The following is a 22,888-nucleotide window of genomic DNA, read 5'->3' as shown; positions in this document are numbered from 1 at the left end:
AGTTTGCAAAAATAATGGAAATGGCAGTGGTAAATACATATTTCAAGAAGAAGGAGGAACACAGGGTGACATACAAGAGTGGAGGAAAGTGCACACAGGTGAATTACATCGTAAGTAGGAGATGCAACCTGAAATGCCATGGGACATCAGCAAAAGCTTTCTGTGACTCATTGGGACTGACTCAATCGGTCAACTTCCCGACCCGGATCTCAACCAATGGTACTCCATCTCTTCTGGATCTGATTTTGACAAATTTCCCTGACAATATCTGCTGCTCTTCCTTCGCTCCAATTGGTTCTTCTGACCACGTCCTTGTTAAAGTGGACATCTCTCTGGCTGTTATCAGAGAACCACCTCACCGCCGTCGAGTCTGGCATTTCACTCAAGCCGACTGGCAGGGTCTCCGAGCAGCCATCAAACTTACAGACTGGTCTCCTCTCACTACTTTCTCAAACATCAACTCATCCTGGGAATTCTTTCAAAGAAACTTGCTCTCCCTCATGCACAGATTTATCCCCTCTCGTGTTCAGTTGTCTTACCCTTCCTCCCGCCCTTGGTTTACTGAAGCTTGTGGCGAGGCAGTTGTCCTGAAACAACTTGCCTTTGCCTCATGGAAAGCAAACCCAACTGAGGGCAATCTCAGTTCTTTCCACAAAGCTCGGAACAAGTGTGTATCTACCCTCAGGAGAGCCAGAAAACAACATCTTTCTCATCTCAAGTCTGAACTCTCAAACCTCTCCCTCCTCAAAATCCTGGTGGCATTTAATCAAATCTGTTTCTGGTGTATGTTCCCCCTCCATCCCCTCCCTTACCTCAAATGGCCGCACTGCTGATTCCACACGTGATAAAGCTGAATGTCTAAACTCGGTGTTTGCAGCGACATCTTGTGTCCCAAACCCATCACTATCTCTACCCACTTTACCCAGTCGCACCCAACTGTCCCTGGACTCTGTATCCTTTTCTCCTGACAAGGTGGAGAGCTTGCTTTCAAACCTCGAGTCAGATTCTGCAACCGGTCCAGACGGCATCAGCCCACGTGTCCTCAAAGCCTGCTCTTCTGCTCTTGCTCACCCTCTCTCTGTTCTATTCACCCTCTCATTTGCCCAAGGTCATCTGCCATCTGCTTGGAAATCTGCTAACATCACTGCCCTGCATAAAAAAGGTGCAAAACCAGATCCCTGTAACTACAGACCAATCAGCCTTCTCCCAATCATCAGCAAGGTTATGGAATCCATCATCGCTTCAGACATGAAATCCTTCCTCTTCTCCAATGGCTTGATTTCCAATCATCAATTTGGTTTCAGACCAGGTCACTCTACCCTGGATATGCTGCTACTGCTCTCCCATCAATGGATGGAGGTCCTCAATGCCAGACAGGAAATCCGAGCCGTATCCCTGGACATATCACGTGCCTTTGACACAGTCTGGCACCCTGCCCTACTCACCAAACTCTCTTCCCATGGTATTCAAGGCCATCTCCACTCATGGCTCGCAGACTTCCTCTCCTGTCGCAGTCAACGTGTGGCCCTAAATGGAGTTCTTTCATCCCCTCTTCCTGTGCAGGCTGGAGTTCCTCAAGGTAGCGTTCTGGGCCCTGTTCTTTTTCTGGTTTTCATCAATGATCTCTCGGACTCTCTGGAAAATCCTCTATTTCTCTTTGCCGATGACTCCACCCTCTGCCGTACCATCTGTCATCCCTCAGACCGGCAAGCAGCAGCTTCTTCGCTCACTGCAGATCTGGATAAAATCACAAACTGGTCCAACACGTGGAACATGTCTTTCAATCCACACAAATCTCACACTCTCACTATGTCTCTTCGAAAGGACCGTTTACAAAACCCCCCCATCCACTTTCTCAACAATCCTCTGGAAGAAGTCTTTTCTTTCAAGCTTCTGGGTCTCACTTTCTGCCATGACCTTTCCTGGGAAAGTCACATTTCCAACCTTGCCTCAAAAGGCTTTTTTTGAATAAGGCTCACTTGGCTGTGCCTGGATGGGCTTGAGAGTAGAGGAGTCGTAGCTGAAATGCGAATCCTATCCAGGTTCCTCCTGATGACTTCATTTTTGCTTTTTGCTGGTTCGGGTTCCTTCTGATTACTCCAATGCAGGACTGTACTGAACAGATCGAGAACAATCCTCTGGAAGAAGTCTTTTCTTTCAAGCTTCTGGGTCTCACTTTCTGCCATGACCTTTCCTGGGAAAGTCACATTTCCAACCTCGCCTCAAAAGCCAGTCGCCGACTGGGAATCCTCTGTCGTGCAAAGTCCTTCCTCGGCCCTCTTGAGCTCCTGACCACTTACAAAGCTTTTGTCCGTAGCCTGATGGAGTACTGCTCTCCCCTCTGGGCTGGTGCTCCTGCCTCCCACCTTTCTCGACTTCACGCTGTCGAAACCAGGGCTTTTAAGATCATTGGCATCTCCCGCAATGAAGCTGAGTCTTTGAGCCTCTCACTCAATCACCGCAGGTTGGTCGGTGGTCTTTCTGTCTTCTACCGACTCCTCTCCAGCCTTGCCCCCCTGCTCTCTCTGCGATTTGTCCCAACCACATTTCCACAGGGCGCTCAAGGTCCGCCAACAACCCCCTTCTGGTAAAACTACCAAAATCACGAATCACTGCTCATCTTCACTCTTTCATTCCTCTTTTTTCCCGCCTTTGGAATAAACTTCCTCACTCTATTCTTTCCCATTCTTCCCTCCAGGCTTTCAAAACAGCTGTTCACCACCACCTCTTATCTTCCCCCATCCAAATCCTCGATCTTTTCTACCCCCGATAATCCACCCAAGCCCACTTCCTTCAATTCTCCTGCTTTCCTTCCTGAAAGTCCCTGTAATGTCCATATTCTCCTCGCCATGTTCCCCATCCCATCGCCATCCCTCTCCCTTCCACAGTTCACCTGTGTCTGTTCCCCAATGTTTTGTCCCTTCCACTCCCGCCCCTCTTGTCTCATGCCTCCTTGCTGTGAGTTGTGTGTTAGCTCTCATACGAGCCTCGACCAAGGTATACAAAAAAAAAAAAAAAAGAGATTAGAGACTGTAAGGTTGTGGCAGGGGAGAGTGTAGCTCGACAGCATCGATTGGTAGTCTGTAGGATGACTTTAGAGGTGAGGTTGAGGAAGAGAGTGAGGGCTGAACCAAGGACCAGATGGTGGAAGCTGAAGGAGGAAGACTGTTGCGTGAAATTTAGGGAGAAGGTGAGACAGGCGTTGGATGGTGGAAAAGATGGGTGGGATGATTGGGCAACGATAGCAGAAGTTGTGAGGGAGATAGCTAGGAAGGTACTTGGTGTGACATCTGGACAGAGGAAGGAAGATAAGGAGACTTGGTGGTGGAATGAGGAAGTACAGGAAAGTATAAGGAAGAAGGGGTTGGCGAAAAAGAAGTGGGATAGTCAGAGAGATGAAGAAAGTAGGCAGGAGTACAAGGAGTGGCGTCAAAAAGCAAAAAGAGAGGTGGCAAAGGCCAAGGAAAAGGCATATGACGAGCTGTATGAGAAGTTGGATACAAAAGAAGGGGAAAAGGATTTATACCGATTGGCAAGACAGAGGGACCGAGCTGGGAAGGATGTGCTGCAGGTTCGGGTGATAAAGGACACAAATGGGAATGTGCTGACGAGCGAGGAGAGTGTGTTGAGAAGGTGGATGAAGTACTTTGAGGAGCTGATGAATGAAGAAAATGAGAGAGAGAGAGAGAGAGAGAGAGAGAGAGAGAGAGAGAGAGAGAGAGAGAGAGAGAGAGAGAGAGAGAGAGAGAGAGAGAGAAGGTTGGAAGAGGTGGAGATAGTGAATCTGGAAGTGGGGTGGATCAGTAAGGATGAAGTGAGGACTGCTATGAAGAAGATGAAAAGTGGAAAGGCGGTTGGCCCAGATGGTATACCAGTGGAGGCATGGAAGTGCTTAGGAGAGATGGCAGTGGGGTTGTTAACCAGATTGTTTAATAAAGTCTTGGAAAGTGAGAGGATGCCGGAGGAGTGGAGATTAAGTGTACTGGTTCCGATTTTCAAGAACAAGGGGGATGTGCAGAGCTGTGGTAATTACAGAGGGATAAAGTTGTTAAGCCACACCATGAAGTTGTGGGAAAGAGTAGTGGAAGCTCGGTTGAGAGGAGAGGTGACGATCTGTGAGCAGCAATATGGGTTTATGCCAGGAAAGAGCACCACTGATGCAATGTTTGCTTTGAGAATGTTGATGGAGACGAATAGGGAAAGCCAGAAGGAGTTACATTGTGTGTTTGTGGATTTAGAGAAAGCTCATGATAGGGTGCCAAGAGAGGAGTTGTGGTATTGTATGAGGAAGTCGGGAGTGGTGGAGAAGTATGTGAGGATCGTGCAGGATATGTATGAGGACAGTGTGACAGCGGTGAGGTGTGTGGTAGGAATGACGGACCGGTCTAAGGTTAAAGTGGGATTGCACCAAGGATCGACTCTGAGCCCTTTCCTGTTTGCAATGGTGATGGACAGGTTGACGGACGAGATCAGACTGGAGTCTCCATGGACTATGATGTTCGCGGATGACATCATGATCTGTAGGGAGAGTAGGGAGCAGGCTGAAGCGAGCCTTGAGAGGTGGAGGTACGCACTGGAGAGAAGGGGAATGATAGTCAGTAGGAGTAAGACGGAGTACATGTGCATAAATGAGAGGGAGGGTGGTGGTTTGGTGCAGTTGCAAGGAGTTGGGGTGGGGAAGGTGGATTGGTTTAAATACCTGGGATCAACTGTCCAAAGTAACGGAGAGTGTGGGAGAGAAGTGAAAAAGAGAGTGTAGGCAGGATGGAGTGGGTGGAGAAGAGTTGCAGGAGTGATTTGTGACAGAAGGGTAGCTGCAAGAGTGAAGGGGAAAGTATACAAGACGGTAGTGAGACCAGCAATGTTGTATGGTTTGGAGGCGGTGGCACTAACAAAAAGACAGGAAGTGGAGCTGGAGGTGGCAGAGTTAAAGATGCTGCCATTCTCGTTGGGAGTGACGAGGATGGATAGGATAAGGAATGAGTATATTAGAGGGACAGCGCAGGTAGGACGGTTTGGAAACAAAGTGAGAGAGGCGAGATTGAGATGGTTTGGACATGTGCACAGGAGGGAAACGGAGTATATCGGGAGAAGGATGTTGAAGATGGAGCTGCCAGGCAGGAGGAGAAGAGGAAGGCCAAAGAAGAGGTTCATGGATGCGGTGAGGGCAGACATGCGGGTGGTTGGAGTGTCAATGGAAGATGTGGAGGATAGAGCGAAATGGAGACGGTTGATCCGCTGTGGCGACCCCTAACGGGAGCAAGCCAAAAGAGGAAGAAGAAGATATATATATATATCTTCTTCTTCTTTCGGCTGCTCCCGTTAGGGGTCGCCACAGCGGATCATCCGTATGATCCACAGAGCGATTTGGCACATGTTTTACACCGGATGCCCTTCCTGACACAACCCTGGTCGCCTCTTATGACACAGGGATATGGTACACCTATTTTAACTGGGGTATACACCGGCCCAGTACACTGGTACTCATTTCGCCGACCTCGGAAGGATGACAGGCTGAGTCAACCCCCTGGTGTATTAATTCAGTGGCCCAACGGGGCTTGAACTCAGGACCTTTTGGATCCCAAGCCACTGCCCTAACCACTGCGCCAACACACCAGGCTCATATATATATATTTTTTTATATTTATATATACATATATACATATATATACATATATACATATATACATATATATATATATATATATATATATATATATATATATATATATATATATGTATATATATATATATATATATATATATATATATATATATATATATATATATATATATATATATATATATATATATATATATATATATATATATATATATATATATATATATATATATATATATATATATATATATATATATATATATATATATATATATATATATATATATATATATATATATATATATATATATATATATATATATATATATATATATATATATATATATATATATATATATATATATATATATATATATATATATATATATATATATATATATATATATATATATATGTATATATATATATATATATATATATATATATATATATATATATATATATATATATATATATATATATATATATATATATATATATATATATATATATATATATATATATATATATATATATATACATATATATATATATATATATATATATATATATATATATATATATATATATATATATATATATATATATATATATATATATATATATATATATATATATATATATATATATATATATATATGTATATATATATGTATATATATATATATATATATATATACATATATATATGTATATATATATACATATATATATGTATATATATATATATACGTATATATATATATATATATATATATATATATATATATATATATATATATATATATATATATATATATATATATATATATATATATATATATATATATATATATATATATATACATATATATATATACATATATATATATATATATATATATATATATATATATATATATATACATATATACATACATACATATATATTTCTTTTTTTTAAATATTAAAATCAGATAATTGGCCTTCAGGCCTCGATCAGGTCTTGTGCTAATACACTGGCTGCTTTTTTCCCAGGAACGATCGAGTAATATGTATTGTGAAGATCGTATGTTGAGGATGTCGTGATTTGTTGTCAACAACATGAATTTAATTACTATAGTGTTTGCTTGGTATTAAAAAGATTACTTTACAGAGGTTTATCCATGAACACTTCCATGTTCAGGCCCCGAGTGGAGTACGTCACTGACACTGCCTGGGATTTTCCAGGGAGTGATCGATTAATATGTATTGTGAAGATCGTATGTTGAGGTTGTCATGATTTGTTGTATTTGAAGAATAAAATGAATGAAAATAAGTTAAAATAAGGGAAAGCAGTCCAAGCACATTTTTCATCTTCCAAGATTGGTAATCCATACGAAACCATACGGCCAACCAACTTTCGCCAATTTGTCATGCAGGAAATATTCAAATTCATATTTAATTTTGAATTTCCCCAGGAAATGCTGGGAACTTCAGCTCATGATATATAAAGAAGAAAGTTTGTTTGTTTGTTCGTTTATGTTTTCAGACCCTGCAGGAACCAGTGCAGACAAACTTTTCATGGTCTCCTCTTTCATCCAGAGGAAGGTCGAGGACGATGTTTGGATTAAAAAAAATTAACCTCAGATAAAACCACATAATTGGCCTTCAGGTCTCGATTGGGTCTTGTACTTATATACTGACCGAGTTATTTCCCAGAAGGGATCGAGTAATATGTATTGTGAAGATTGAATGTTAAGGTTGTCGTGATTTGTTGTAAACAACGCAAGTATAATTATTAGTGTTTGCACATTCGTTTGTTATTACAAGGATTGTTTTACACAGGTTTATTATAACACTTCCATGTTCAGGCCTCAAGCAAGTATGTTGCTCATACACTGCCTGGGTTTTTACGGGAGTGATCAAGTAATACGTTTTGTTTGCAATGCCAAAGATTGCTAATTCATACAAAACCATAAAGCCAACATTCCCCAATTCGTCAAGCAGGAAATATTTAAATACATACGTATTCCAAAGAATTTCCCTGGGAAACACTGGGTACTTCAGCGAGTACATAATATAAGGACAAAATAAACAAATAAAAGAAGGGCTCAACGAAAAAGATTTTTACCCTGTGGGGTCTTCCACCCCACGGGGTCTAAGCGCCGCGCGCGTTCTCTCTTATTTTGTGTACAGTTCATTCGAACGTCTATTTCTCCATTATTTGTGAACAGAATTCGATGAAAATTGACAGGCATATACGAGACAGATTGGCAGGCATTAACTGAGCCCGAAGTGCGATTGCGGCCCTTCAGGCCGAGGAATCGGCCCATTTTGGCCCATTTTCTTAAAATTGCTATCTCTCGGTTATTAGTGAACGGAACTGAACCAAACTCGACAGGTATATTCTAGAGACCATTCCCCAGGCAATAACAGAACCCAAAGTGCGATACCAGCCATCTGGGGGCGAGAAACGGCCTTTTAGTTCCATTTTCTAAAAATTGCTATTTCTCGGTTATTCGTGAAAGAAACCGGACCAAATTTGACAGGTATATTCTTGAGTTCAGTCTGCAGGTAGTAACTGAGCCCAAAGTGAGATTATGGCCCTTTGGGCCAACAAATGGCCCTCTCGGCCCATTTTTTAAAAATTGCTATTTCTCTGTTGTTCGTAAACGGAACTGAACCAAACTTGAAAGGTATATTCTAGAGACCATTCCCCAGGCATTAACTTTGCAATTCTGGCCCTTTGGGCTGATAAACGGCCCTTTTGGCCCATTTTCTTAAAATTGTTATAAAAAGATATATATATATATATATATATATATATATATATATATATATATATATATATATATATATATATATATATATATAAAATGCGCTGGGTGATGCCCAACGCAAAATTAAGTCACAAATTGTGATATGAAACTAGACTCACTCTTGGGGGGTGTTCTGGTTTCCTTTTCTGATGCGATGAAAACCTTACCAAATTTCAAAACTATTTGTTGTCCGTGCTATCGCTCACCTGAGAGTTGTACCAATGAACTCCCACGGGGTATGTTCGCAATTCGAACTTGTTCTTAATAGTCCGGGAGCCAACCGATCAAAATTAAAAAAAAATTGCCCGGTCTGCTATAAAATTTTTGTGTTGATTTTCATAAAGAGACACCCTTTGAGTATATGAAAACCAATGTTGGCAATGGTGAAACTCTTGCGCAACAACACAGTCAACACTTTTGCGAGCCCCCTCTGATAACAAAATGTTGGCAAAAGCGAAGATGTAGGATGGGGGTAGGGGTAATTCATATTGTCCTAAAATCATAACCACTAAACCTATATACACAAATGACCCCTCATATTAAAGAGGAGTTCATTTCCTATATCACAATTGGTGTAGATTTAACCTACCTACAATTGACAAGGTTATATGTCAAACAACAAAAGATTTATGCAACTCAGAAATGCTTGACTATCAATGGGGTCAGGAACAAGAACATACTTTTACATGCCATGGTTTTAAGGAAGATAAAATTAGAAATGGATTAACACAATATTGTGACATGAAACATCCTCTTCAGAGGAAGAGTCACTCTCTGAAACAACTCCACCACATGAACCTCTCTGACCAAGGCATATGCATGTCACTCAGCAAGGCACAGCAGCCTTTTTGCATGAACATCGTTTCAGACATTTGGATAATTTGCACATGCAAGACACCGTTTGTCTATGTTTGGCTTGGCTGGCTTAGACATGAGAATTGGGACCAGTTTTCCATTGATAAGGGTTCTGCCAAATGTTGTGGCTGGGGGGAAGTGCTCGGTCACTGAGATGTGCACGTCTATACAGAAGCAATTGATACAATGCTCTTAAAACAAGGAAGTAAAACGCATCTTCTGTTGCTGGCAGTGACCTAAGGTCTAATTTTGAAGAGACAAACATATGCTGCCTGAGGGTATCCAAACAGCTGAACCCTTTTGGCCATGCAGAGCAGTCCAGTATACTCTGGCCTCATCAATGACACATTCTGTTGCTGCCATTTCACTATCTCTTCCAAAATCAACAAGGTGGGGAAGGTTTCCTATCAGTCCCAGAGAAACCTGTGCCGCTCTTCTTTTCACAGGAACACAGGCATCATCCCAACTGACTGGAAGAGGGGCCTTGTTGTCCCTCTCTGGAAAGGGAAGGGTGATCGCCAAGACTGCAACAACTACCGAGGGGTGACGCTGCTCTCAGTGCCGGGCAAGGTCTTTGCTCGGATAATTCTTGATAGGGTTCGCCACCATCTGCTTGAGCACCAGCGTCCAGAGCAGTCAGGCTTTACACCAAAGAGGTCAACGATTTACCGTATCCTTGCATTCGTGTCCTCACCGAACGCAGACGAGTTTTGGCAGGGGCTGCTTGCAGCCTATGTTGATCTCTGTAAAGCGTTCCGATTCAGTGAATCGGGATGTCCTCTGGAGGATTCTTGGTCTTCGTGGGGTGCCACCGAAACTGATCGATCTGATGTCTGAACTCTACTCTGGTACTGAGAGTGCTGTGAAGTGTGGTGGTACCATCTCTGACTTATTTCCAGTTGTTACTGGAGTTCGTCAGGGATGTGTACTTGCCCCCACACTTTTCAGCACTTGTATGGACTGGATTTTAGGGAGGATGTCGGAGAGATCAAGTTGCGGTGCATCGTTTGGCAATGTGAAGATCTTGGACCTTGATTTTGCAGATGATGCAGTCATCTTTGCGGAGACTTTAGACATCCTCTTGGGGGGCCCTCGAGGTGCTGAATGAGGAGTCGGAGCCGTTGGGATTACGGATTTCTTGGGTCAAAACTAAGATCCAGGCTTTCGGTGACATCTTGGATGCTGCTGTCCTGTCTGTGTCTGTTTGTGGTGAGGATGTTGAGGTCGTGGATAGATTCACTTACCTTGGCAGTGATATTCATGTCTCCGCAGGTTGTGAGCCGGAGGTCAATAGACGTCTGGGTCGGGCCTGGGGAGTCATGGATTCACTGGATCATGGGGTGTGGCGCTGCCGGTACCTGTGCGGGAGGACGAAAGTCCGAGTCTTCAGGTCCTTGGTACTTCCAGTCTTGCTCTATGGGTGCGAGACTTGGACTTTGACCAAGGATCTGAGACGGAGACTTAATTCCTTTGGTACCAGGTCTCTTCGAAGAATCCTTGGCTATCGCTGGTCGGATTTTGTGTCCAACGAGCGGTTGCTGAGAGAGACTCGGATGAGATTTGTTACCTGCATAGTCCGTGAGCGTCAGCTGCGGCTGTATGGACATGTGGCCTGCTTTTCCTGACGCTGATCCTGCTCACCAGATTCTCTCAGCGAGGGAGTCTCATGAGTGGAGGAGGCCAGTGGGCTGACCACGTGCCTCATGGTTGCAGCAGGTTGACCATCATCTCAAGGAGATGGGGATGGGCCTGGCATCTGCCTGGGGCATGGCCAGATGGAGGCCCCTGGAGTACCGGCGGAAAGTGGATGCAGCGACGTGCTGTTCTGGCACATGCTCCCATACCTGACCTGACCTCTTCTCCCTTCTGAATGGGTAGCTCACTGTGTCACATCCACACAACACATATGTGCACAGAAGTGTAGCTGCGACATCAAGAGGATTTTCTGGTACTTCCTGCTCAACACTTCTACCAGCTCATGAATAGGTAGGTATTGATTCTGCCGTTGTATCCAGAGTTCTTGCAATGTGTTCAAGCAGCAGAAGTGATATATACACAGCATAATTATATCTGTATCTGTTGCATGCACAACAGCTCGATGGTGATCAAGATATTCCACACAATATGCAAGATGAGCAATAATCCTTGTCTCTGCCTCTTCATGTTCTTCACAAGGTAAGTCCAGAACTGAACTTGATGCTGATGTGATGGAAAGAGTGTGACCTTTGTTTTCCATCATACCACCAATAATGATGGTCACTCCATCTGGAAATAGCTTCAGGACTCTCACAAAGGGAAGTGCCAATGAAGTTCTGAAGATTTCCTTTATTTCTTGATTCTTCATGAGTAAATTCCAGTCCGGAATTTCTAGACTCTTGGATGGTGAGAATTGTCTTGCCTGGTCTGTCTGGTTTCTCCTCTGCTGCTCATCACCCTTCAAAGTATGGCTATCATCAAAATCATACTGATCACCAATGATGTTGACACAGTTGCACATTTCAGGTTTCAACTGCAGGAGCTTGCGAAGATACAGCTGGGGAAGTTCAAATGTTTTTAGCACCCATTTTTTGGTATTTATTTACAAATGCCATTGTGTCTACCAGATAAACTGTGTATAGGTCACTCTGTGGTAATGATGGCAGCTGTAAAACAACATCCTGCTCAGCTTCAGCAATTAGCACTGCCACGAAATCAGACTTGTTGCCTTTGCGCATTACAAACCCCCTGTGCTAAGCGTGGATCAACCTCAAACAGGGATGATGGATAGTCTGTCCATTCATGGGAAAATGCAATCTGTCTTGTGACTGGGTCGGCATCTCGATAGAAACACAACACACGTGTAGTTGCAGTCTCATCTTGATAGATCCTGATTAAACTCTGTTTCCTTGATGGTTTTGATTTCTTCTGTGAGGAGAGAAAGTTACCAGCTTCAGTGGTTCAATCTTAATAGAGACCACCTCTTCTGCTTTCATAATGGCTTCCATGCCCTTAGCTTGAGCATGGACCAAGTCTTTTGAAGCATCCTTCTCACCAGTTGCTCTATTGAGCAGATCCACTTGGTTGTTACACTGGAATGGGTTTATCATCTGCTGGCATATCACTTTCTTGATCTCCTCAACATGCATATGTTCTTCTGTTGCCTGCTTATGTGTTTCTCCATGATGAGTAGATTCCTGTTGGCCTAGATTAGCCATAGACTTTATGTTCTCTGATACAGCTGTGAGAAATGGTGCTGTCTTCACATATTTATCTCGAGCAGCTGGTGCCTGAGATATGCCTTTGAACAGAGATGTCTTCCTTCATTGTTGTATGTCTGCTCCAGGGCCATGTCACTCCAAACACCATTGAATTTTCCTTTGGAAGAGTGAACTGAAGTACCCAACCTGGATCCAGCAAACCTTAACCGAACTGTGTTCAATAGAGTAAGAGGATTTTGGGGGTAGGGGTAACTTTGGTTGACAAAAATGTTAATTTTCTCTTTAAAAATTGATAGAACTCACTCAAATTTGCTGTTTTAATTAGCCATGGATACCATGTTCATATCACATTAAGAGAAATTAGTATTCTAATGCAGCATCTGCCTATGATAAGAAAAGTTCTAAAGGCCATCTTCAAAAAACGTTATTTTTAAGGCATTTTTCACAAAATTATGTACTTTTACGAGGTTTACTTCCACAAAGGCAATTTTTTTTTGTCATTTTACAATGCACTGATTGAATTCTTACATTTAGTTCACATTTATTTTTCATGAATGTGATTTTTTAATTTTTTTAGAAATTTTATTGACAATTGCTGTTTTATCAAATTTTTCAAATCTTCCTCAAACAAAAACGTCCGCCAAAATTTTTCGCAAGAGCTTATGAATTGCTAACATTGGTTTTCATGAACTGCAAACATATATCTAAACATCCTGGGGGTGTAAAATTTTATAGCAGAGGCTGTAAGGTCCAACCCTAAAACAGCCTCGTACACAGGTTGGCTCCCGGACTATAAAGATAAAAAGTTAACTTATTGATGGCATGGAGTTGTAATTATTTAAACATCCGATACTCTTTAGACAAGAAAGCATTCTTAGTTTGAGAACTCTGCTGCATGACAGGCATTCTTTAAGTTCTCATCACAAGTAGTTTAATCAAGATACAAGAAGGTGTATTGTTTTGGGAACAATGAAATATCGAAATATATTTGGCAGTCAAGGAAATCTCTGTAGTAATCACAACAAAGCAATGAACCCATTAAAAGTATAACACACTGAGAAAAGCAATATAATTGAAAAGTAAGTTACACATTACCCACAGGTTGATTGCATCACCCCTCTACAGTCATGCGCGCACGTGCACACACACGCACACACACATACACACACACCTTTACTGTGAGTAAACTTACACATGAATTCTGACAATTCAACAAAAACCCTCAGCCTACCCCTCACTAAATCCTCAACTTCCCCCTTCCCAACTGTCCCATCTTCACTCTCACCCTCCTCCCACTCATAAAATCAAACGGGCATCCCCACGTCGAAACAGCAGAATATTTAACGCTTTCTGCTCCCCTATCATGGTATTACCATCTTCATAGAAACCCGTCACAGTCACCTGTTCAACTGACAATTTTAAGAGAAAATAGTCGGAAATAATAGCAATGACCTGCATATCCTCTGCACTCTGCAGTAAAAGCGCTGCTTGAGAGAGAGAGAGAGAGAGAGAGAGAGAGAGAGAGAGAGAGAGAGAGAGAGAGAGAGAGAGAGAGAGAGAGAGAGAGAGAGAGAGAGAGAGAGAGAGAGAGAGTTCTATTGGGTAAATGCTAAAGAGTTATAAAGGGTAAATTCCAAAGATCTGAAGGGTTCTTGAGGGTAATTCTACAGGTTTCTACATGATAATTATAAAGGCTTCTAAAGGGTAAATTCTAAAGGATAATTACAAAGGGTTAAAAAGGGGTGATGCTAAAGGCTTCTAAATGGTAAATTCTGAAATTCTAAAGGGTTCTGAAGGGTCATTCTAAGGGGATTTAAAGGGTTCCTAAATTGGCGACCATAGTAAAGAAATTGTGGATGGAGTAAGGAGAACCGTCGACCCAATGGGTTGAATTCGCTCGCAGGAACACATGGACTCAAGGTTCCTTTTACAGTATAGATTACTCAAAATTATATGTGTAACAGAGTATAATGAGGTATACAACTAGAAAGCATCTCAAAATGAAAGGCCCGCCGATGTCTGCTTGCACTCTAACTAACCTTAATAAAAACATCAGCATAAAATAAAAAAACATGTAAAATTTATGAAATAATGTTCTCCATAGTCTCGTAATCCTCTCAAAAAAAAAAAAAACCCTGTGGGGGACTTATGGTTATTTCCCCAAAAGGCAGGGGTGAAAATGAGGGATTATGGAGAAGAGTCCATGGCCCCGCTTCCTGAAGTGGTTCGTCATGGGGAGCACAACTTAAGTTAACGGCATAGTCCTTATGCTTCATGAAGAGTTTGGTCTGCATCTGGCCATCGATTTCCAAGAAGATTGTAAAAATAAATTACCTGAATTTGAGGTGAAACCCCCCTTTTCAGCCTCTTATAGGGGACAGATCTGGATGGGGAGCACAACCCCACGAGACCTTACTGGTCTGAATTTTGTAACAAATTTGGTCCACATTGGTGATACAGTTTTGTGAGGAAAACATGTTTTTGTTAATATGGGGGATAAAGGGAGGGAGCAGTGGCCCCTTTCCAGGGGAGATATGGCCAAGGGGAGCATAACTTCAGGTTAGGGAATGGTCACGATTCTGCATGGCCAATTTGGTCTGGATCCGGTTGTCTGTTTCTGAGAAGAAAATTTTTGAAAGAAATACCAATGATTGGGGCAAACCCCACCCCTTTCACACTCTTTAAATGGCCAGATCTAGATGGGGAGCACAACCCCATGATACCTTACAGTCCTTATCCATGGTACCAAATTTGGTCCAAATCGATCAGGAAGTTGTGGAGATGATGTTTTTTTCGTGAAAATGAGGAATTCGTAGAGGGGGCCCGTGGCCCTCTTTCTGGGGAAGATACAGCCATGAAAAGCACAACTGAAAGTTACGGCATAGTCCTGATGCCTCGTGGAGAGTTTGATCTGGATCTGCCTGGCGGTTTCTGAGAAGATTTTTGAATAAAATACTTATATTTGAGACAAAACTCCCCTTTCACCCCCTTTATAGGGGGTGTATCCAGATGGGGAGCACAACCCCGTGAGACCTTTCTGTCCTGATGCATCATACCAAAGTTGATCGATAATCAGTCATGTCGTTTGTGAGGAGAAGTTGTTTTAGTCACATATTAACAAATGTATGCAAGCACGGTCGGACACTGGAACCTACTCTATGAGCTTATTTCGGAGAAATAACCTCACAAGTGGACAAAATAAAGAAACATGAAAGCATAAAAACCCCAACAGTGGTCTCGTGTTGCACAACGGCGGATGGGCTAAAAAGGGCTATTTGTATCTACTGTGAATTTGCCCTTTGACATTTTGACCCAATTATTAATACGTCATTTCCATATTATCACAATAAAGGTGTGTTCAAAATTTGGTGACAAGAGCTCAAATGGTAAAAAGGTTATGGCCTGGATCGACACACAGACACATTGACGCACAATCACGCAAACACACACATGGAAGTGATTGCAAAACCCCGTCTCCTTCTGCACAGGCGATAGGCTGATTGAGTGAACCAAATTGCAAGAGTTTACGCGTAAAGTAAAATTAGTTGAAATCCACAAACTAAAGTTCATGTCACAGCAGGAAGTCAAACATTGCCTTATTTCATAACACTATCAGAATGTAGTCTGTATTTTGCCAGAAGACTATATATGTATATATATATATATATATATATATATATATATATATATATATATATATATATATATATACATATATATACATATATATACATATATATATCTTCTTCTTCTTTCGGCTGCTCCCATTCGGGGTCGCCACAGCGGATCATCCGTATGATCCGCATCGTGATTTGGCACATGTTTTACGCCGGATGCCCTTCCTGACGCAACCCTGGTCGCCTCTTACGACACAGGGATATGGTACACCTATTTTAACCGGGGTATACACCGGCCCAGTGCACTGGTACTCATTTCGCCGACCTCGGAAGGATGACAGGCTGAGTCAACCCCCTGGTGTATTAATTCAGTGGCCCAACGGGGCTTGAACTCGGGACCTTTTGGATCCCAAGCCGCTGCCCTAACCACTGCGCCAACACCAGGCTATATATATATATATATATATATATATATATATATATATATATATATATATATATATATATATATATATATATATATATATATATATATATATATATATATATATATATATACATATATATATATACATACATATATATATATACATACATACATATATATATATATATATATATATATATATATATATATATATATATATATATATATATATACATACATATATATATATATATACATACATATATATATATATATATATATATATATATATATATATATATATATATATATATATATATATATATATATATATATATATATATATATATATATACATATATATATATATACATATATATATATATATATATATATATATATATATATATATATATATATATATATACATACATATATATATATATATATATATATATATATATATATATATATATATATATATATATATATATATATATATATATATATATATATATATATATATATATATATATATATATATATATATATATATATATATATATATATATACATACATATATATATATATATATATATATATATATATATATATATATATATATATATATATACATATATATATATATATATATATATATATATATACATATATATATATATATATATATATATATATATATATATATATATATATATATATATATATATATATACTGAACAAAAATATAAACACACCTACCTAAATATCTAAGTCAAGATTGCCATTATGGGAAAATGGTCAAACCGATGAGATGTTTGAGCAATGGTTCCTTTGTTTTGCTCAAGACAGATGTTCCAATTGAAATTGACCACTCTGAGTGTGTGGACTCACACGTTGAGTAATCCTTCCCATGAGCACCATGGGGCTTGACAGAGTGATGGTCAGTGAGCGTGACCAGGACGCAAACACTCCCTTTAGCTTGCCCTATAAAAGGCCTCCCCAAAATGTGGACTGGTGCCAAATGTCAACATGCCACAGACGTCACAAATCTTGAGGGAGCGCGCCATTGGCATGCTGAATGCTGGGACGTCAGTACGGGCCGTTGCAGCACACTTCAATGTCCACCACTCCACCATTAGCTGCCTGAGAACGCACCTCAGAGAGACTGGAAGCACCGTGAACCGCCCACATGCCCGGCGACCACGTGTGACCACCGCCGGTCAGGATCGTCACATGAGGCTGCAACATGCCCGGGATCGACTCCGACCGGCCACGAGGACTGACGAAGAGACTGTCGGGCTGCATAACAGGTGCAGGCGATAATCTGGTGATGTCCATGCGCCAGAGATGCACCGCTCTGCACGACGCCAACGGTGGACACACCCGCTACTGACTGTGTGAACTCTGACAGTGACACCTCGGTTGTGTCGGCTGTTGTGGCGCAAAGACTGTCGCCAGAATTCTCAAGGAACTCTTTGAAATTTAATGCTCAATTGTCATGGATTCGATAACCAAATTGTTGTGAAGATTTAGTATTAATGAGTTCGAGGTAAAATAGTAACAATCGCTTGGTGCGTTTATATTTTTGTTCAGTGTATATATAGACATATATATATATATATATATATATATATATATATATATATATATATATATATATATATATATATATATATATATATATATATATATATACATATATATATATATACATATATATATATATATATACATATATATACATATATATATATATATATGTTGTTGCGAATTCGCGCCCGGCAGCATGCGAACGGCCACTTAACTCGAATCGCGGCACGTCGCCCGTCGGACAGACAATTCTGTCGTGACCCTCTCGGACTAACGCCGGGAGCAAGTCACGGGTGGGCCTTTCGGCCTCACCACGATCGTGCCAATCGGCCCCCCGCATGGGATAGGGTTGTTCGCCAAACTCGACCTACCTAAGTACCCACGCGGAGGGTAGACCGGGCGATCGCACCTCGCCGCAGGTCGACTCCGGACACGGGCCACTTAAGCGACCCGATCCGTACTATCGGGATAATCGAGCGGTGTTATCGTCGGCCTCGATCGTTCTGATTAATTATCGGGCGTATTAAGCCCACTACCAACGCTTTACGTGAAGCATGATGGAGATTCAATTAAAGAAAAGACGAAGCGAAACGGGAAAACAGTTCAACATAATGCACATTTATTGCACGACACACGGAGAGCACACATATACAATTACAACAATTATGCACCTAAAGCAATTGCAACAAAAGAAACACAACAATGCAGAGACACTACCGACTACGCGAGCACACGGCAACACTTAAACAGTTTTACTTTACAGACGGCGCCAACAACACATTAACTCAAAAGCAAAAGAAAAGGGCCACCCTCAAAGGCAAGGGGGCAGACGGGGCCTGTGGGCCATGTGACCGGGTGGATCCTACCCGTGTCTTTGTGATGAGCCGCAAATGTGGCGGCGCGGCGGCGCCCCGACTCCACGCTCCTTCGCGGGTTTTGTTGGCACTGCTTGGAGTGGGGTGGGAACAGGGCCCCCCTTTTCGCACTATCTCAGCGCGGGGGGGGGGAAAGGGGGGAATTGTTGATGCTCTGGGGAAAGAGGATAGCTGGCTTGCTTGGGTCCCGCGACGAGCGACTCCACTGCGAGCTCGTCGCCGACTTCCTTGCCTCGGACCCAAGCTATCCGGTCCCCTCCCCAATTCTCCTCAGCCGACTGCAGCAAACCACCTGTACGCCCTCGCCTCCCGACTCACTCCGCGCTCCAACCCGACTCGACAACGCTCCAAGCTCCAGGCTTCCCATCTCTGCAGCTCCCCGACAGACTCCGAACCCCGACAGACTACGAGCTCCACTCGGCTCTCCGACCTCTCCAGACTGACTCTTCCAAACTGACTGCCAAATTCGCCCCACGCCCGGCGCTTTATAGGCCGGCAGGAGAACCCACATGCAAATTTCTGGATCAGAACGAGCTCGGGAGTGGAGCCACACTCACCCATTGGACGGAGAAAAAGGGGCGTGAGTCTCCCCTGATCCGAGAATTTGCATATCCCGATTCTACTTCGACGCGCCTGGAGGCGGGGCCAAACCGCCCCGCGCTTGCTGATTGGACGGATCAGAAGTGGGCGTGTATCATTCCTGATCCGAATTCTCCTCGGAAAGGCTGCACTTTGCACTCGCGGTTCGGCGCGCACCTTGTACGAGTCCAGGACAGCCTGACGCTCGGTGCTCACAAGTGGTGCGGGAATGGCGGTAGAAGGAGGAGAGGTGAAGGTGGTGGAGGGTTTATTGTGGTGGTTTATGGTAATGGCGACGTTTGGAATGGCGGTGATGCGGTTTGCAGGAGCGAGTTGTGAAGGTTGGCGTTGTTGTTGTTGTGAAGCAGCGTTGTGGTTGGTGGTTGTTGTGTGATGGCGGTTGAGACGTGGTTGGTTCAAAATAAAGATAGAACAGAAAAACGGCTATCTCAAAGGGTCGCAGCCCGAATGAATCACATTTATTCCCTCTAAACAACGGGTTTGGGGCTAACTACACATGTACTTACAGAGATATCTCACCTACGGGACCTGAATGGTGGTTTGCAAATTTCCTCAACCGCAACAAAATATATATATATATATATATATATATATATATATATATATATATATATATATATATATATATATATATATATATATATATATATATATATATATATATATATATATATATATATATATATATATATATATGTTTGTGTGGTGTGTGTCTGAAAGATTATTGATGGTCTCAAGGGTCTGAAGTGTTTAGGGGGGTCTCTTCGGGTTATGGTCTGCCCTGTCCCCCAGACACTCCGTTGTTAGACAGGTCTCCGGGGATCATCTGATCAAACCCGTGGGAATGGGTCCCCCTGATAAGAAACGCGTGACTACTTCTGCTGCTCCAGAGGGGTTCCCAAAACCCTTGGCGTACTCATCCCCTCTCTCCCTTTCCTCCACCGGGTACACAGGCGAATTGATCACATGGATCAAGATTAGCGCTGCACCTAGGGGTCTTGGAATATTGGGGGTCTAAAGGGTCTTGGAGTGTTAGGGGTCTTGAAGAATCTTGGGGGTCTTCAGGGTATTGTGGTATTGAGGGTCTTTTGGGGGTCTTTAGGGTCTAAGAGGTCTTGGGGTTTTTGGGGTCTTCAGATCTTGGGGGTATTAAGGGTCTTTGTGGTCCAGGAGTCTTAAGGGTATTGGGGGTCATGAGGGAACTAAACGGTCTTGGGGTCTTTGGCGTGTCAAGTGATCCAAAGGTATATAGGGGTCTCGAACTCACATGCACACAGGCTCCTTTTATTATATAGATGCATCATTTTGGGGGCATTGGGGATTCGGGGTCCCCCGAAAAAATGCCTTAATTGTACCGTTGTGTACCAACTGAGCGGAGAACCCTCTACCTTTCCCCTGCAGTGAGGTTTGTTCGTTACATGAGCTATGAAACGGGACGAACTACAAGAAATAAAAAAGACATGCAGCGATTTCAATGAACCTGACTCGATGATATTTCATATGGTTGGAGGGTCCTCCTCTGAACCTGGAAGCTCAGTGGTTTGAATCGCGGTCGAGTTACAGCAAAGACTTTATAAACGGTACGTGCTGCTTTCTGGCTTGACGTTCACATTTAAAAGGACAGAGCACGGACAAACAAGCGTTTTACATACATTTTGATACCTTGCCATACGCTGGCCAAAACGTCAAGGTGTGACAGCCCCTTTAGTTTGGTCATGATCATAACCGATCATGACCAGCGCAGGCTTTCTCTGGCCTCATGGCCTCCCCCTGCATCGAGGATCCTTGGAGGGGAAAATTTGTTCATATTATCATCATCATCAACACGAAAATTTAAAGATGCACACACGAGAGGATGCAACGAGCCCGTGTTTTCCATGATGCCCACATATTATATGATGTTTTATAAAAGTGACAACTTTTCGACATTGTTGCTTAAATGGTTTAACATCATTGCTCACTGCACGGATGATGTAACTGTAACTGCGACCAACGAATCAACTCACCTTGACAGAGATTTTAAAGCCACTGCATCACCATCACATCACGTGACGTCATTCAATCACGGTCACTTCCTTTTGTTTCCCACCAACAATTGAAAAATGTGTACGCGGTACCTGATTTATCACTCTTATTATTGTAGTTGTTAAATAATGAGGACGTCTCCGCATTATCATTTCCCTCCTTGTTTCTCATATTCACAAAGTTTCGTTGTCTGTCCTTCTTTCTCCTCTGTTTGCTTCTCTTCACCTGGCAACCGAACTCATTCAGCACAGGAATGCCAGATAGTTGGATAGGAACATGAGGGGAAAGATTACCAAATAGCGCAGGGGCGACGACTTTCCTCTTCTTCATTCATTGCCATTCGATCATGACCAAGTGCTAGGAATTCTTGCATTATTTGTGGTTTTTGTTGACTTTAATGCATCGATCCTAATTGTTAAAAGTGAGAAAAAACATAAAATAAATAAATAATGTAAAAACGTGGGCATGGAATCCCCAAAAACCAACCAAACAAGATAGGAAGGAATGACAAGTAACGAATGACACCACAATATGACACCTTAATCATTTTACAAATTGCCATCACAACTTTTGTCATTCGTTCCTACCTTGTTTGGTTGTGTTGGGATTTAATTTTTTTTTTTTTTTACCTCCACCACCGAAGGTGAAGGAGGTTATGTTTTCACCCCTTTCTGTCAGTTTGTTAATTGCCGGAATCCTTCGGATTTCGGCAATTAAGTTGGTCGGTTATGTGTGTCATTCTGTGTGTCTGTCTGTCTGTTTGTTTGCGTGTTTGTTTCCCCTGTAGCAGCCACACCATGTCAGCGATCATGACCAAACTGGGTAGAGATGTCGGCCATGGTCCAACTTCGACACTTGTCGTTTTTGGTGAATCTAGGTCAAAGGTTAAGGTCAAGGTCACTGAAAAACTGAAATTCTTATTTTCGAAATAACGTCCACTAAAATGGTCGTATTGACTTCAATCCAAATCCAAAATGTGCATCTTCCAATTCTGCATCCAACCGTATGTCTCATTGGGGTGTCACACCAACACCCTTCTTAGCGGTCGGGTCAAAAATTTCAAATTGCGATAAAAACGCCATTTCAAGTCCAATTGACTTCCAAGTTATGATCATGACCAAACTAAAGGGGCTGTCACACCTTGACGTTTTAGCCAGCGTATGGCAAGGTATCAAAATGTATGTAAAACGCTGGCATACGCTGAACTATTGATGTTTTTTTTAAGTTTTGGGCGTATAATAACGTGTTGGACGTATGCATAACGTATTAGTAAC

General features: G+C 41.9%; 1 protein-coding gene across 1 annotated transcript in view; it reads right to left on the bottom strand.

The window, feature by feature from the left end:
* Positions 1-21,632, bottom strand: part of INVS (inversin) — a 671,909-nt gene extending 650,277 nt beyond the window's left edge. The window contains exon 1 of the mRNA XM_085873805.1: positions 21,596-21,632. The gene's annotated coding sequence lies outside the window, so the exon portion shown is untranslated. The remainder of the gene's footprint in view (positions 1-21,595) is intronic.
* Positions 21,633-22,888: the final 1,256 nt, after the last annotated feature.

Source organism: Eptatretus burgeri, chromosome 3 (assembly GCF_056783735.1).
Source record: "Eptatretus burgeri isolate ZD-2024b chromosome 3, Ebu_testis_v1, whole genome shotgun sequence".
NCBI classification, from domain to species: domain Eukaryota; kingdom Metazoa; phylum Chordata; class Myxini; order Myxiniformes; family Myxinidae; genus Eptatretus; species Eptatretus burgeri.
This window is presented reverse-complemented; position numbering and strand designations above follow the sequence as displayed.